At 47.4% G+C, this 15,399-nt stretch overlaps 1 protein-coding gene and 1 pseudogene across 1 annotated transcript in view; both read left to right on the forward strand.

Moving 5' to 3' along the window:
• Positions 1–255: 255 nt before the first annotated feature.
• Positions 256–15,399, forward strand: part of SSBP3 (single stranded DNA binding protein 3) — a 155,259-nt gene continuing 140,115 nt past the window's right edge. Inside the window, exons 1-3 of the mRNA XM_011370432.2 lie at positions 256–324; positions 548–609; positions 3,220–3,304. The gene's annotated coding sequence lies outside the window, so the exon portion shown is untranslated. The remainder of the gene's footprint in view (positions 325–547; positions 610–3,219; positions 3,305–15,399) is intronic.
• On the forward strand, positions 7,568–7,686 carry LOC111745938 (annotated as a pseudogene).

Below are 15,399 nucleotides of genomic sequence, written 5' to 3' on the forward strand. Positions count from 1 at the left end.
ACCACTTGGAAGTTCAAGTTTGGGGGCTGCTCTCTAGGCCCCCACGGCGTGCGATAACGCTTTCCCTGGTACCCACCTCTTAACTGCTTGCACCCGCGGCCCTGGGGCCGAGCTAGCTGCTTACCTCTGTTCGGGGCCACAATGGGACAGCGCAGACAGGGCTGGAAACCGGCAAGCAAGGTTCAGGAGCGATCGCCCCGTGTGTTCTGATGCCTTTCCTCTCTCTCTGTGCCCCCCTGCCTACTTTTCAGGTTAGCTTTATACGTCTACGAATATTTACTGCACGTAGGAGCACAGAAATCTGCACAGACCTTCTTGTCGGAGGTGAGTGGAACTTCCCCCATCATCCAATTTCTTGACACCCCCTCCTCCCCACTATTCTTAGAGCCTTTGTTTTCAGGAGCAGCCACTGTGGCCACCATTTTGAATTTTTATCACCTTTTGGCATTTATTGTTACTTGGTCTTCACAGCCTTTTGGCTTTGGGAAGCCCCCAGCCCACCCCTCCCCTCTGCTCCTCTAAGCTGTCTCTGCTTTCTCCTTTCCAGATTCGATGGGAAAAAAACATCACGTTGGGAGAACCGCCTGGGTTTTTGCACTCATGGTGGTGGTAAGTTTGTGTGATAGTTTTGTGTTTGTGTTTGTTTTGTTTTGCGTCCCAGGTCCAAGTGAACAAAGACGGGAGGAGGCCCCCCCCCTGTATTAGTCTCAGCATTGCACAGTACAGGGCACCTCTGGGCATTCAAACTAGGACTGGTGAGGGAGGGAAAGAGCAGAAGAGGCTAGCGCCTAAAGTTTTTGCCTCCTCTTTACCCTCTTGTTGAGAACCTACTAAATTGTGCCTGGTGTGTGGATAGAAACTCCTTACTTTTCCATCTCACTCTGGGCCACTGGGCAGGCTTGAAAAAACTTTGAAGGATTTTTGTCAGTTTTGCATGCTGCTTTAATTAGAGGGGGTGGGGGCGGGGCGCGGTGAGGGGATACCAGGTCTGTTTTACAAACTGGCCTGTCTTTTCTTTTTTCTACTATGAGTTCAAAACCTTGAGAGAGAGAATCTATTCTGGCCTTTTCCAGGCACCCTGAGAAAAGGCAAGAAGGGGCTGCCACTTCCTTTAAAGATACTGATTCAGACTGACTGGACCTTCCTCTCCTCTGTGGGCCCTGCCCCCACCCCCAGCATCCCTAAAACCACAGAGTTTCATTTTACGGAGAACTTTGACTGGTTGGCATTGACCTCTCAGTCTGCCTGTAGTTGGCAGTTAGGGGCTCTCTTATTTGTGACCCTCTCCCGGGCCCCTCAGCCTGGCTGGTGGGGGACCAACTCAGCTGGTGTAGGTTTGCAGCAGGCAGGAGGGAGACTTAGGGTCAGTGGGAGCTAGTCGCAGTGCCCTTAAGACTTGGGTGTTTTGTGGAACTGATCAGTGCAGTCTTTGACATCCTTTTGAAAAGAAAAAGAAAGCAGAGTGGCTTTTGATATTTTGGTAGAGTTCAGGAAAACGGAGTGCCCCGTCTTGGGATCTTAGCACGTTTACCTGACCGCCAGCTCGAGTTACTGTTTCAAGTCTCTTTGAAATGTGGGGGGGTGGGGGATGGGGTGAAGTGTCTGTTCTAACTTGTGCAGGGAAAATAAGTTTTTAATTACTTCTGCCAACCTCGAAACTGCCAGTGTTAGAGGCATTTAGTGTGGTGTAAGACTTCTACCTGCTGGAGAGGGTGATAGGTTTACTGTGGTTGTTTTTGGAGAGGAGCGTGTGGATGGGGTTGGCCAGTCTGACCATCATGGGTTTTGCAGAAACCTAGGCTTATGAGTCTGAGTTACTTAGAAGGGGCTGGGGAGTTTATAGTGTTAGAAATCTTTAGTGTGTGGAGGAGTTAATCAAATATGTGCAGCTTCAGAGGACAGAAAGGAATGTTCTTCAGCCCCCCTCTGCAGCTAGTAGAAGTCCCTGATTTTCCTGTTCTATCCATAATCTCCCCGGAACTTATCCAGCCTGTCTGCTGTGCCCGGCTTAGGCCGTGGTGCCTCTGGCTGTGGTCTTGGTAGTTACAAGTTGCCTTATATGATTTGATATTGAGCAAATGACCAGCGTTTTGGGGGTGGGAGGAAGGGGTGGAGCTGATCTAGAGATGCTGCATTATTCATACACCTTGAGCGAGATGCTTGTCTGATGACTGGCAGAGCTGGCAGTTGAGATGGTTTTTTCTGTGCTGTATGTTTGTGATGGGGACAGGAGCACTGACCAGGATTCAGACTTCCTCTCTGGTGCCCATTTTACCCTTCAATCAGTTCCCAGCTCCGGACCTTGGGTTTCTGACCTGGAGAGAGTTTCTAAGGCTCCTTGTTAATACAGTGACTACCTCATGTTTGCACAGGGTTTTACTGGTTGACAAAGGACTTGTATGTCTGTTCTCCTGTTATACCAAGAGGTGGAGTGATCATACAAAATCATGGAGGGGGATATCTTGGGCTCCCACTCCTCAGATCCCCCTTTTTGCTGCACAGGTGCCTTTCTGAGGAGGGCTCTCTATTTCAATATGACAGGACAAGATACTGGGTTGACCTTTGGCTAATTGACACATATTCTTTGGTGGGCAGGGGTGGAGTGGTTCTTGTGTGGAATACTTTGGGGGAGGGCCTGGCTGAGGTGGGAGGAGTTGAGGGTATGAGATCCTGGGTTAAGAACCTATAGGTTCCCTTTACTGCCCAATTTGCTGCACGTATGAATCATAGTCCTGACTTTGACAATTTAATCTTTTTACTAAATGCAGCCATTTTGGGTTGAGTGGGGATGGGGAACAGTGAAAGGAGCACAGATGAGGCAGGCATGGATTTTCATTCAGAGTCCTACTTGTCCTGTCTGGGCATCCGTGAGTGGGTTGTACTAACCTGTCCATGCTTCCATGCCTCCTGTATAAAGTGGGGATAAATCACCCATCTTACAGTGCTGTGGTAGTCACAAGCAGAATCATGGGTGTGAGGCATCCGACATATAGTAGGTGCCTGATAGATGAGAACTATTACTCTTATTACAAATGGCTGGCTTGCCAGAAGAGGTTAGGTCCATTTGTTTTCTAGGCTGAGTTTGCCCAATGAAGGCTGGAAAGGTAGGGTTGAGCCTTTGGGAGACCTGGTGCTATTAGCACCGTGCATTGTGCGCTTGCCATTGTATACACAAGTCATAATTAGTAACCCGATCTTATTTTATTTTTCAACTTGCAGCGTATTTTGGGACCTTTACTGTGCAGCTCCTGAAAGGCGAGACACTTGTGAACATTCAAGTGAAGCAAAAGCCTTTCATGATTACGTGAGTAACAAAATTTTAATCCTGGCAATAATTACAGGGTTGGATAGCTCTAACTTCTTTAGGACCAAAAGCAAATACATGGCCAGTTGGCAGTGGGTTTTGTTTTTTCCTTGCCTTTCTTTCTTTGCCCACCTCCTCGCTTCCCTCGCCCCGTATCCTTCTCCAGCAGCGTTCTAACTTGGTGAACGGTATTTCGTGATGTTGTAATTATGCAAAAGAGCATAGATATCTATCTGGAGAATTAAGTGGTGTTGTGTAGGATCAACCATGTGAGGTTTATGTTCAGAGTGGACAGTTAACTGGGAGGAGCCTTTGCCTCTTTGGTGTTGGTTTAAGGAAAAAGATGAACCACAACCCCCCAAAAAGCAAATATGAAACTTGTGTTTTGGAGTAGAAGGGGTATTGAGCACAAATTTGTTGAAATGGACTCCCGTATTACTTTTCAGGGAGTGATCTTTCAAATTATGTTTTGGGGTGTGTGTGTGCGTGTTTGGTGGGGGCTCATGTTCTGTCTACTAAGATGATGTTTACTTTGAGGTCCTTGGCTGGTTCATAATACTGTGTTCAAAATACTCTTGTGAAGGTAGTTAATTTCATTACGTTGTAGTGCTTTCTATCCTATCATTCATTCTTCATCTGGATGAGTTTCTTAAGATGAAACGCTTATAAGTGACATGTCTGCCGCATGTCCATCTCCAGTGCCAGCCCATCTCAAAAGAAAATTGGACTCTAAACTTGAGTTGGAGTCAGACTTTATGATCAGCTGTAACAGGTTAGGATCTTCTGGGGAAGATGGAAGGGGAAGTGTCGGAAGATCTTCCTGGCCTCCTTTTAGTCCTGTTGGCCTTGAGACAGTTAAGTGTGTATGTATGTGTGCCTGTGTGCGCACACGTGCATGTAAGAGGTGAACTATTTCGTCTTGTACTTATGCATGAAGTGGGGAGGAATGGTCCCCAAGCCCCAAGCTCTGGGGAATGGAGGTTGGTTTCTTAAACGTCATCAGGGCCCACCCACTTGGCCAGGCCATCTGCGTCCCCTGCATGCAGAGTTTGAAACTGGCCTAGGAGACCAGAACCCATCTGGTTGAGTTTCACAAGTGGTCAAATCCCATTACCATGAATATCTTATGGTGAAAATTTTCTCTGTAATAAGAGGAGTTAGAGACTCAGCTGGAGGCTGCCTGGTTTTGAGAATATTCAATGTGATGAAATTCTGCTATGACTGAAAAGTGAATGCCCTTGGAGTGGAATGCTGAGGAAATTGACCAGTTCTTGTGTCCCCTCTAGGGCTGAAAAAAGAGAAACTGGCAGATGATATTTATGGCCTGGTAAACTTTTTGTAGTGAAAGGTGAGGTGACTGGTTCCACTTGTGATGCGGTTCGTCTGGGAAAATCTGTGGTGGTGATCATAGGGTTTTCTGAGCTGGAGGTCAGGGAGGAGGCTAAGAGGTACATTAGCCATAGAAAAATAGTTGGTGAATTTGACCTTTCTACCTAGTAGAAGTCTTGTGCCTTTTTTTTTTTTTTTAAACCTATGGATGGTCAATTCTTGTACGGCAAGTCTTTGACTGCTGTCTATGCAAATGGTTTTATTTTAGAGTTGGGGATGGGTAGGCATGCCTATTTTAAGTCAATCTCTTGATATAGATAGTTTGTGTTATTTTTTGGAGGTATCGTTCAGAGACATTAATGATTTTTAACTAAGTTTAATGCTGTAGTAAATAATGCGAGACACTGGGAATTTGTGGTTTGGTCTGCCACCTTGAAACTATGGTGTCTGGGAGAGCTTGCATGGGTCGGCTTTCAGTAATTTGTTAAGGAATGGCAGCTGAATTGTGTAGAGATTGCTGAGGTTGGCATGGACATTTAGAAGATGCTATGAAGAAATGAGGTTACACTGATTGAGGCCCAGGATTCACAGATTTTAGGATTAAAACCCTTTTTTCTGGATTGGGATCCACTTCCTGTACATGAGTCAGGTCATGTGGGAGGAGGGATGGAATGATGAATGGGGACAGGAAGGGAACGTCAATTCTGAAGGAGTTAAGAGATAGCACTGAGTTGTAGGGGTGACAGAAAACTAAAAGATAAAGAAACTAAGAAATATATAAGAAAACTAAGAAAAGGAAACCTTTTTGTTCTTCTCAAGTCTTCATGTGTTCTGTCTATTCTCATGGCTACTGTCTACTTAGCACTCATTCCTTCTTGCTGGTATTATTGCTATAGCCTCTTTCTGGACTTCTTTCCTCTTGCCTGCAAAGCAAGTCTATTTTACCCACTCACATCCTGTTCATCTTTTAAGTTCTCCTTCGTGGAGGACTTTTATGATTGTTTTCTGCGCACTCTGATTGCTCCTCAATCTCAGTGTCTAAAAACCTACACAAAGGCTCTGCTGGAGGCTTTCCGTGTGCTGGGCCCCTGTGCGGAGTGCTGTAGGTTCAGTGACCCTGTAGAGAAGGCATGTTAACTCTCTGTTGCAGATGGAGAAAATGAGGCACAGAGAGGTTACTTCACAGCCTACTTCACAGCCTGTAGGTGGTAGAATTAGGATCTCAACACAAGTCGTAACTGATTCCAGAATCAGTGTTCCTGACCTCACTAAGGCTCAGCCTCACAGGTTCGTGGCATCATTTGTCCACACCTATTCTGACTCACTTATCATTCAGGTTTGTCTTTCCAACCACAGCTTATTAATTTTTTCCATGCCAGAGACCATTCATCCACAGAACTATTCATCTCTGTAGCTCCCACAATACCTTGCACATAGTAGGCACACATGCTAATTGAATAAGGAGATAAAGAACTGTGAGTAAGAAAAAATAGGTAATTTGGGGTCAGTGAGCAACCTGGTCTGGAATAGCCCGTGGAATACTGGACCATATTCTTTCAGTGACTTCATTTTTGCTAGGTCATCTTGAGCCAGGTGATTTAATGTCGGTTAACTAGTTACCTTAAATCCTTTTTAGAAGATAAAATGGAGCGTAAATGAGAGTATGCAGTGACTGGCCTTTTGTTTTTGATCAAGGAGATTCAGAGGTTTTCACGGTTTGTGGGGGAGTCTGTGCAGCCCAGACTTGGTACTTGGTACCTTGGGGGGTAGTAAATAGTCAGTGGTTGCAGGGCAGGGATGAGGAGGGAGCACCTGGTTCTTCTGGACTTGAAAGGACCTCTGTCCATCAGGAAGGGCCTGGTCTCAGCTTTCTTGGGGAAATGATTTTTTGTTCCTTGCAAGTTGTCTCTCCTTCCTGATGGATCAGGGTGACATTAAAGGCTCTTCTCAGGTCAAGGCCAGGCTGTAGGGCCTGGAATGAAGCAGGTGACTCAGCTGGGAGGTTGTTTAAATTTTCTTTGAATTGATGAGTTTTTATTTGAGTCACAGTCTATTTTCCCCCACACATCTGGCGACTTCAGGTTTCTTGGCTCATTGTTATAAGCCAGAGTGCCCTGATGTTGACCACATACAACGGGGAGTGGTACCCGGAGTGGACTTTTCTGAGAAATTGGTTTGTCTTAAGTCAGAAGAGCCCTAAGGCCATGAGAAGCAGCTCACAGGGACCCTGCCTGAGGTCCTCTTGCTGTTCTCCTCTGGCCAGAGTAGTACTCAAGAATATTGATGAGAGCCCTTGGGGTCCCCTTGGGTTTGGGTCCCCTTGGGTTTTCTTAGGTGCTGTTGTCTGGGTCCTGGCCGTTTGTAGAGTAGACACTCCGAACTGCCAGCTGTGTCTCTCACTGCGGGCCCAGTGGTGTCCTGGTGAACTCAACATTGACCTCCTCCAGGGTCTGTGCGGTTGGTAGAAGTGTCTTTGGAGCCTCCTCAACTACCAGCAGCCCTTTCCATCTCTGTGGTAGCTAATTTTGTGTTTTCCTTTTGGTGGCAAGAAATGAGTAGGTAAGACCCTGAGGTGGCGTCTGAGCAGGAGTGCTGGCCAGAAGCGATGGTTCCTGCACTGTTCACGTTGCTGTACTTTTCATAATGCTTTTTCAGTATGTGACTGTGGTTTGGCCTCACCGCTGCCTCGTTGGTCAGATTTTATTAAGTCTCATCCCCATTTTCTAGATGAGGGAACCTGAGGCCTGGAGTTTAGATGGTTTGTCCAAGGGCACTTAGCCAGGGGGTGGCAGAGCTGGGACTAGGCCGCGGTCTATTAGTCTTCCTCTGAGCTTATGATAACACTCATTTGATACAGAATCCCTGAAAAACAGAGGGAAGGTGTTTGCATCTGACCAGAAGTGTGCCTATATTCTCTGCTAAATTCACCCAAGGGTCTACGGCCATGCCGCCTTGAATGTGCCCGATCTTGTCTGATCTTGGAAACGAAGCAGAGTCGGGCCTGGTTAGTACTTGGATGGGAGACTACCTAGGAATACCAGGTGCTGTAGGCACTAAAAAAAAAAAAAAAAGATAAATGAAAGAAAGAGAGAAAGAGAGAGAAATTCTCTGAAGAAACGAATTTAGCAGAGAATTAAACTGAAGTTCCTGAAAGATGAATTGCAGAGTCACTGGCAGAGGTGGGACCTGAGCTCTGGGAAGGGAGTTTGTTATGATGCAGTGGCTCTTTGGGCAGGGAAAATGTTATAAAAGCTATGACTTTGCCTTCCAGAAAAAATATGTGTTCCCACTAAGGAGACTTTGTATATGATTCAGGAGGTTCATGGACTGCTGCCCCAAATCCCAAGCCCCTTTGTGATCCTCATTGATGAAGAACTTGGGATAAGTAGTGGACATGGAGTCCCATGACCTTGGCGAGTCTTGAGCCTCAATTTCTCTGCTCTGAAGACCTCTTGTGAGCCGTTGTGAGCCCCTGATTCAATCTCCCTCTGTGGGGTTGGCTCCCTTACTCCTGTGCTCCCACCCAGCAGGATTCTGCTGACCCCTCCACTTCTTGCTGTGAGCCTGTGTCTCCAGGAAGGTTGATTAGATAGGAAAGTGCCCCAGAGTCCTAGGCGTGTATGAGAATGGAGGTATTTGTGGCTCAGTGGCAGGGGTTCAGTGCGTGTCCTTGGTGGGTTTGAAATAGCAAAGTGATATTTGAGAGGGCTCTCCTTGGATGTGCTGAGCTGAGGTTCCTGCCAGGTGGGGAGTGTCCACGTTTGCCCGAGCCTTTTGGGGGCAGGAGCACAAGAGGGTGGCAGTACGGGCAGGAATGGGAGAAGGCTGTAGCTGGACGCTGGGTAGCTGGGGGAGTGCTCTCCTCCGCGATAAGCTAGCCTAGCTATCTGCCTAGAGGTCTTGGCAAGTTTGTGGCGTTGCCTTTGGCTCTGACCCTTGGCACCCTTGTGTGGCAGATTATGAAAACAAAACACACACAGTTGTTTCTTTCTCCACTCCCTTTGGAGCTTAGACTTTGTGTTGAGTCCTTTCTTCGGGCTCCCCCACCCCATTTGCTGCAATTCCTCTTAACCCCAGAGGCTGCCAGACTCCTCCATCGGTAGCTAATTAAACACTAAATGAGTAACTGGAATTGCATTTTGCTAGGACCTGGGTAATGCAGCCACCTTAATGGGTTTCAAGTGGCAGCAAGACCCCAAATTGCAAATCCTTGCCCTTTATTTCAAGGCAGGAGGTGGGGCGGGGGGAGTGGTGGGGACCCAAACAAAGTTTTTGGCAGTGGTCACTTCATTTGAACTCCAAGACCAGCCGTGCGCACCAGTCTTTGCATAATGCCATCTTTGTTAGCTAAGCATTTGCAAACTTGGACTGAGCGCTAGCTCTGTGTCAGCCGCCGCTCTGAGGGAGCCAGGAGACACCCAATTCTCCCTGCAGTGTAGCGTCCCTTGGGCCATATTAATTTTCCAGGGGAAGCAGGTTCTCTAGTGGGGACGTCAGGTCCGAGCCACTTTTCCCCCTTCCCTTGACCTTCTCTCCTCTGCGTGTGAGTGTGTGTACACTTAAATCATAAGAGGGAGAAGTGGAAGAGAGGTGTGTGTACTTGAGGTCCTGTCAGCCAAGATAACAGAAATGTTACACTAGCCGTAGTCTTTATTATAGCGTCTACGGTTTAGAGTATTTAGAAAAATTAATCTTTTTTAGCTTGGTAATAATTCTGACCATGGCACGAGTGCATTAGACGATTCACATAAACTTCTTTAATACATGTTGCTGGGAGCTTACAGCAGACAGACAATAATAACTGTTTTTGATTCGCCAGGGTAATGGGGTTTTCTGTAGTCTTGGCGAGATGAGTTTTAGGCATGTTTCTCTCCGTGTTACACTTTTCTTTTCCTTGAATCCTCTGGATTTTGAAGGGTTGGGGCTCTGAGTGGTGGGTAGGATGCACACCTGAGTTCCAGTCCCTACTCTTTCATTTCTCGGCAGGGCAGACTTTTGGATCCTCAGTTTCCCCATCGTTGGATAGGGAAATGGTGGTTCTTTTGTGTGGTTGTCATAAGTGTCAAGTAGTAGTGTATATGGAAAATACATGTCTCTCTGTGGCTAGAGAATTTGTTTCCTTTCTCATTATAGCCTTAAATTTTTTCCCCAAAACTTTGAATATCGTAGAAACAACAGCATATTTTCCTGGGAGAGCAAGTTGACCCTAGGGAACTGGACACTTGAATTTTCCATTGATGCCCTCTGGTGCCTGGGCTCCCCGGATGTGTCGTGGATTCTTCCCCCCACACCAGCCATCTTGTCTCACCCCCACACCCCTGCATGGGACAGAGCAGGCATCCTGCCACAGGCTGGCACTGATAAGTACTCCCCTGAGATATCTGTGTCCCTTATCTGTGTTGTACAGAGTGGTCCTGTCCCACTCCCACATGTGGCTGCCACATAGCTAAATAGTGAGACCCAAAGGGCTGGCGACTTGGCATCAGCAGAAATCTGAATTCACATTTCGATTTCATACCTTTTGTTAGTGTGTGTGTGCGGGAGGCGGGGGGAGGCTTCACTTCTTAAGGTCTGTTTCTCAGCTGTGAAACAGGCACAAAGGGCGGTTCTGCTCAGCCCACTGTGGGAGTGGCCGTGAGAAAAGGCACAAGGAAAGCTGCTGTGCTGTGAAGTGCTGTATAAATGCTTACAGGGACAGCAGGATTGAAAGCCCCTGAGTCAGGGTCTTGTCATGGCTTGCTTTGGGTGTATGCTGTCTTAGCTGGCCTTGGGCTTCACCTGACTTTCTGATTGAGTGAGGGGCCTAAAGGAGAAGGTGAGCTTGGGAAAGGTCCACAGGATGTTGGTTCTGGGTACATTGGCTGCTTTCTCTTTTGACTTCCTAAGGTGAGCCCGAGACCTTGATCAGCTGCTCCCCAGACCAGGCAGGAGCAGAACATACATATTAGTTTTGAGGTGTTAAGCCCGATCGCTGCCTGCTCTGCTCATTGTTTAGTTGAAGAGGTAGATGCAGGTCAGGATGTGATCAGTGCTTAAGAACAGTTGGGCAGAATGATGTTGTTCTTTGGAGCGATGGACAGGTTGTGGGGGTAGGTAAACAGTTCTACCCCCGTTAGAGGCTGGGAAATGTTTTTAATGTCTGTGTAGATAGGGTTGCAGGCAATGGAACTGGAGGTCACCTGGTCACCTTACAAGTAGGTAAACTGAGGCCCGGAGAAGAAGGATGCCCCGCCTGAGGTCACCAGTAGAACTCAACCCTACAGACCCGATCAGGGTTCTTTGCCCTGTGCTGCCTTGCTACACTTAGAAGCTGTGTGAACTTGGGCACCTTAATTAACTTCTCTATGCCTCAGTTTCCTTAGGTGGAAAATGGGATTAATAAAATATACCACAGAGGGTAGTCATGAGAATTAATTGAGTTTATTCGCCTGTGTGTACATCCACACACACACACACACTCTCTCTCTCTCTCTCTCTCTCTCTCTCTCTCTCAATCTCTCCAGTGTGGTACAGTGTAAGTGCCACACAAGCATGTGCTGTCTTTCTTACTGTCTCACCTTGCCTGCTCTGAATCCTGACTCTGATGGCCAAAAGGGGGGCAGCAACAGGGGTTTCGGGGTGAGAAGTGTGAAACATGAACCATTACTGGCTTGCTCACCTGTTGATCAGCTCTGTGGACCCTTAGGTTTGAATCCATCTTCTTTAAGCACCCCAAAGTGACTGAGAGTGGGGTGGGGAGGGGTTTCACACACACAGCCTCAAACCAGCCCCTGCGCTTGTGAGGATGAAATGAGACACACATGGATGCTCCTGCCCAGCCCCTGTGCTTCCGTCAGTGTCCATTTTCTTCTTTTCTAGCCACATCTCTTGCTCTAGGGGTCTGGAACTTTCCCCAGGCCCCTCTGACCCTCCTCTGAAGTCCCTACTTGGTACTGTACCACCTGAGAGGTTTTTGGTTTTTTTTTTTGCTCCCCTGCCAACCAGCCCTTCTGTAGAGCAGATGCCAGCCTGGAATGTGCCTGCCTTCACGAGGCCTGCCAGGACCACCCTCATGGGAACACCCCTTTTTCTCCTTTTTTCACTGGGAACTTTATGTCTTATTCACTTGCTTCTTACTTCCTGGAAGGAGAGTGATTTGGGTCAAGATTGTATCTCTTCCCTTCCCCCTTCTAAGTTGGAAGCTCCCGAGGGTAGGAGCCCTTATTTTCACCTCCTTTTTGCCATCCCACTCTTGGGGCCTATTGCAATCTTGAGTAATCCCTGAGGTCGGTGAGATACACTCTGTGCCTTGAGAAGTGAGAAGGATTTGATCTCTGTCTCGGGATCAGGTGTGTTAAATACATGTTTTAGTGGAGGTAGACAAGTACATGGTAAGCCATTGTTTTGCAAACTGAGTTGTGACCCGTTAATGCCTCCTGAAACCATCTTATTGGGTCAGACTGGCAATTACAAAAAAATGAAACAACTGTATGACAGAAACTAAACGTAAATATTAATTTGGGTAACTTGTTTTCAGTGATTTCTGTGTGCCTATAAGTGAACACGTGCCCTGGATTATGGTATATAGTTTGCCTTATTGTGGGTCTCAGTCCAAACTTTGAAAGCCACAAGCCTGGAGAGGCTGAGAATGAATCTTGGGACCCACAGGTTGAGTGACAAACTCAGTGACAAGCAATTGCTGGCCTCAGTTCCCTAATCTGTAATAAAGAGGGAATCATCCCCACCTATGAGGGTTCTTTGGAGAATTGTCTCCCCACCTTTCTTCCAAAATGCTGCTTGTGGGGTGCTCAGCACCTCTGTCTCTGGTGTTTGCTGCCATATTTCTAGTGCATCGAACACGTGGAAGGTGCTTAGCAGATGTTTGCTGAATGCTGAATAAGCAGTAGCTCCCTTTTTGAAGTCTGCAAGTTGTCTCTGCCGGCTGGCCTTGGGCAGCTCCTCCCGCCTGTCTGCAGTTGAGGCAGGGGTCCTAGGCCCCCTGTGGAGGGTGTTGTCTGAACATCTGCACGGCTCAGGCTCTGGCCTCAGCAAGATTCTTGAGAATAGGTCTCAGGGCATCCTGTTTGAACCCAGGTTGGCCCAGCCTCCCAAATTCCCTGTCCCCTCTGGATGACAGCTGTTTGCACAGCTCCTGAGGCAGGCTTTGTGTCTCCTGCTCTTTGTGTGTTTGGGTGAAGCGCCTGACATTTCACTTCTGTTTCACAGTCCTCTGACCTTAAGAAGCATGGCTGCTCCCTGGGGCTTCTGTCTGAGGTTTTCTTCTGATCCTTCTTTCCCTGTCACAAAAGGCTGTTTCAGAGAGCATGCTCTGGGGTGGCAGACCTCCCCGACGCCCAGGATGCTAGCTGCAGCTTTGCCAGCTCTTGGAATGGACAGAGCGTGGCTTTGCAGACCGGCCCGGGGCAGCAGTTGGCTGTTAGGCAGTTAGTCCTGGGTGCCTGCTGTGTGCCTGGCTCTGTGCTGGTCGATGATGGGGACTAAAGCCGTGTCGTGGCCAGTACACAGGATTTGGACTTGGATGACAGGGTTCAAGTTCTGATTTTTTCAGATGGCTTTGGATAAGTCATTTGACCTCTCTGAATCTTCGTTTGTCTGTGATATGGAACAATGTGAAATAAGGCCTGGCTTTTTTTCTGCCTCTCAAGGTTTTCTTTGAAGTCAAGTGAAAGCACATGAAATGGTTTGTAAATTGTTATCCCCTTGTGAAAAGGCTACTTCAGATTTGAACTGACCATCAACTCATAGGACATATATGAAAAAAGAGCCTCTCGATTTACAGATGGGGAAACTGAGGCATAGAGTAGGGCGGTAACCCAGCAAGTTCGTGGCTGGATGGGCTCCCGATTCCTGGGGCAGCCACTGACTTTAGAAAACCTTCGCTTAAGAGGTTGGCGCCTGTGTCTGTATCTGTGCTGTCCTTTAGGAATTTTGCAGCTTTCTTTGGGAGATGCCCTGGGCTTCCTGTGGCTTTGGCCACCCGGCCTGTGCTGAGGGGGCACACGGCCCAGTGGGCAGGCCTGGTGTCAGGCGTGTGCATACTGCCCTTCTTTTCTCGCTGTCTTTTAGAAGGCTTCCAGTAGAAAATGTTATCCTCTCTCTGGAGGCCTTGGCTCTTGGCAGCGCCACCCGCCAGATCCCGCTCAGCGAACCCGCTTGTGTTACATGAGGCAGTGCTGGCCCGCAGCTCTGGCCGCAGGTTTCGCTGTGGATCTCCGGGCTGGTGAGCCGCTTCAGAAGGGGATTTTACAGCATGGCAGAGAATTTCAGCCACCACCTTATCTCCGAACTGGCCAATTGATGGTTTCAGCAGAGCATTTTAGCATCGGGGAAGCCAGTACATTTTGAGTTAGTTGTGATGGCTGCCACTTTAAATACCGCAGTGAATTTCTGTCAGCGTGCTAATGCTTGGAATAGGGAATTGCAGAAAACTTGATCACCAGAGTGCTTTAGTCGATTCTGACCTCAAGCTATAGAAATGAACTTAAATCTAGTTGACTGTCGCCACATACTTTTCTTTGGCATTATTTCGGTAGCAGCATTTTCGTCAAAGGGAACTTGAAGAGATGAGACTACATAAAAATCACAGTGTTTGACTCTGGTAATTTTTAAGGAGTAATGTTCTCCTATGGGCGGTTGAGCCACCGGGAGTCGGGGTGATGCTTACTTGTGAGGGATAAATCACTAAATTACAGCATTGAGGTTTAATAATAACGAGTCCCGTGTTTAATGAAGAACACGAGTGTTTATTAAGCACTTACTATGTGTCAAAACTTTTAAAAGTGTTCTTACTCAATTCTTACCCTATTCGGGCAGCGAAGTATATGGGATGTTCTTCCCATTTCATGAAGGAAGAACTGATAACAACAGTGAACAATTATTGAGTGCTAACTGGATGCCAGGGTACTGTTCTAAATGCTTTTTGGTCTTATCTCCTGTCATACTCAAAATAGCCTTGTGGGTTAAGTTCCATTTTTATTTGTTTTGTAGTTAAGGAAACTGAGGCACTAGAGGGATTCAGCAATGTTGAAGGTGCACGTCAACTGAAGTACAACTATTCTGTCCCGTCTCCCTAAGAATTAATACCAGATTTGATGTTTTTGCTGCCTAATTAATTGATAACCCACTACCCAGCCCAGGGTGGTTTGGTACTGGGGCTGGCAGGCCTAGGTGGGGACATGCGAGCTAAAGGCCCTGCCTGGGGGTCGTATGGTCCCTTACCAGTGCCGTGCTCTCCACTGGCAGAGGGACTGGGCTGGCTGTCAGTGACCTCAGCCAGGAAGAAGACATTCTGCTTCGGGCCTGTGTACCTTAAAGAAGAGTTTACCAACTTTTTCACTTAAAAGACTCCCTTTTATTAATCCTCTACCTCCCCCTGTGGACTCTGTGCTTGAAAATATTTTACTTACAAATAGATTGCATGCATTGAGTCACTGTTCATTTTGTTGAAGAAATAGAAATGAGAACTGTATAGTTGGTGCTTATCAGGGTTTCTTATTAGCTTAGGGGAACTGGTGTGAGCACGCCAGGTTAGTGGAATTCTAGTCAACAGAAAACATTGGGAATTTGGGTTCCATTTCACTTGAGGCAGACCTGGTTCTTGTTGAACTTAAAAAAATACCAGCAATGCTCCAGAGTCCCTCCTGCGTCCTTACGCTGCGAACCTCTGGCTTAACGTCTGTGCTTCTCACACCCCCCTAGCAGTGTAGTGGGGGGGCTCCTTCTAGCTTTGTTCTGGGATGGCCCAGCTTAGGTTCTGTGAAGGAAAG

Source organism: Pteropus vampyrus, unplaced genomic scaffold, assembly GCF_000151845.1.
Source record: "Pteropus vampyrus isolate Shadow unplaced genomic scaffold, Pvam_2.0 Scaffold170, whole genome shotgun sequence".
Lineage (NCBI taxonomy): Eukaryota > Metazoa > Chordata > Mammalia > Chiroptera > Pteropodidae > Pteropus > Pteropus vampyrus.